General features: G+C 38.1%; 1 pseudogene; it reads left to right on the top strand.

Moving 5' to 3' along the window:
• LOC108517392 (sorting nexin-7-like) overlaps positions 1 to 1,419 on the top strand; it is a 2,709-nt pseudogene extending 1,290 nt beyond the window's left edge.
• The last annotated feature ends 1,046 nt before the right edge of the window (positions 1,420 to 2,465 follow it).

The following is a 2,465-nucleotide window of genomic DNA, read 5'->3' on the forward strand; positions in this document are numbered from 1 at the left end:
CAATGATAGACTGGATTAAGAAAGTGTGGCACATATACACCATGGAATACTATGCAGCCATAAGAAAGGATGAGTTCATGTCCTTTGCAGGGACATGGATGAAGCTGGAAACCATCATTCTGAGCAAACTATCACAAGGACAGAAAACCAAACACCGCATGTTCTCACTCATAGGTGGGAATTGAACAATGAGAACACTTGGACACAGGGCAGGGAACATCACAGGGTGTAGAATATCACACACAGGGGCCTGTTGTGGGGTGGGAGGAGCGGGGAGGGATAGTGTTAAGAGAAATACCTAACGTAAATGATGAGTTAATGGGTGCAGTACACCAACATGGCACATGTATACATATGTAACAAACCTGCACGTTGTGCACATGTACTCTAGAACTTAAAGTACAAAAAACAAACAAAAATTAACCTTAAATGTAAATGGGCTAAAAGCCCCAATTAATTTTAGTTTTATTTTAAATTTTATTTTACTTATTTATTTTTTGAGATGGAGTCTCACTCTGTTGCCCAGGCTGGAGTGCAGTGGTGCAATCTCAGCTCACTACAAGCTCTGCCTCCCAGGTTCATGCCATTCTCCTGCCTCAGCCTCCCGAGTAGCTGGGACTACAGGTGCCTGCCACCATGCCTGGCTAATTTTTTTTTTTGTATTTTAGTAGAGACGGGGTTTCACCAAGTTAGCCAGGATGGTCTTGATCTCCTGACCTCGTGATCCGCCCTCCTCAGCCTCCCAAAGTGCTGGGATTACAGGTGTGAGCCACTGTGCCCAGCTAAAAGCCCCAATTAAAAGACCAAAAACAAACAAAAAACCACCCAGGAGAGTTCATGGAAATGAATAACTATTACAATTTTTAGCCAGAAAACAAATTCGATAGATAAAATAGCTCAGAATTTTCAAGGAAGGGAATATTTTGATGAAATGAAAGAATATGGGCCAATTCATATTCTTTGGTCAGTGTCAGAAGAGGATCTGGTTGATAATCTAAAAGATGTTGCCAGCTGCATTGACAGATGCTGTAAGGCCACTGAAAAATTGATGTTTGGACTCTCAGAGGCCCTGCTTCTTGTTGTACATGAGTACGTGCTTTATAGTGAAATGTTAGTGGGTGTTATGAAAAGAAGAGACCAAACACAAGCAGAACTGGATTCCAAAGTTGAACTTTGACCTATAAAAAGACAGATAGTGATCTGCTTACAGAGGAGATTGGAAAACTTGAAGTGGAATATGCTAATAATGCCCTGAAAGCATAATGGGAAAGATGGCAACAAAATATGCAAAATGATATCAAGTTAGCATTTACAGATATGGCTGAGTATCCACTATTATGAACAGTACCTTGCTACATGGGAACCATTCCTTACATCACCAACCTCCACTTGGAAGACGCCTCTGAAGATAAACCTTAATTCCACTGAGGACTTCTGTTTAATCTTTGGGAGACAGTATTTATCAACAAAAGTTATTCTTTCTGGATCTGCCATGTCCTTTATAAAGTGCATGAAAAATGTTTTATACTACCTGGAAAAACCAACAACTTGAAACCTCAGGTACTCCAGTTCATTGATATGAATTTGAAGATATATCTATATATCTATTTGTATGGATATACTTCTATACATATATATGTAGATACAGAGAGAGAGAGAGAGAGATTTAGCTTGGTTTTAATTATGTTCTTAAATTTGTATGCCAATAACTGTATACAGATTTTTTTGTTAAATATTTGACTGTGGAACATGGTATTTTAAATATGTTGTAAGGACTCAGTTTAATAAAAAGTTTAATATGAAAAAAAGATCAAGGTAACCAAAAGTTGGTGCCTTGAAATAATAAACAAGATCAATAGACCACTACCTAGATTAACAAAGAAAAAGGAGAGAAGATGCTAATAATCACAATCAGAAATGACAAATGTGACATTCAGCTTATCCCACAGAAACACAAAAGACCCTCAGAGACTATTAGGAAAGCCTTTATGTGCAGAAATTAGAAAATCTATAGGAAATGGATAAATTCCTATGAACACACAAGCTCCCAAGATTGGTCCAGGAAGACAAAGAAAACCTGAATAGACCACTAATGAGTCCTGAGATTGAATCAGTAATAAAAAACCTACCAACAAAAAAAGCCCTGGATCAGATAGATTGACAGCCAAATTCTGCCAGACATACAAATAAGACCTGGTACCAACCCTACTGAAAATATTCCAAAACATCAAGGAGGAGGAACTCCTTCCTAACTCATCTATGATGCCAGCATCATCTCGATACCAAAACCTGGCAGAGACACGTGAAAAAAGAAAACTTTAGGCCAATATCCCTGATAAACATAGACGCAACAATCCTCAACAAAACACTAGCAAACTGAATCCAGTAGCACATCAAAAAGTTCATTTATCATGATCAAGTAGGCTTTATTCCTGGGATGCAAAGTTGATGCAAAATACACAAAT

This window comes from Rhinopithecus bieti, unplaced genomic scaffold, assembly GCF_001698545.2.
Source record: "Rhinopithecus bieti isolate Rb0 unplaced genomic scaffold, ASM169854v2 scaffold_39705, whole genome shotgun sequence".
Taxonomy (NCBI): domain Eukaryota; kingdom Metazoa; phylum Chordata; class Mammalia; order Primates; family Cercopithecidae; genus Rhinopithecus; species Rhinopithecus bieti.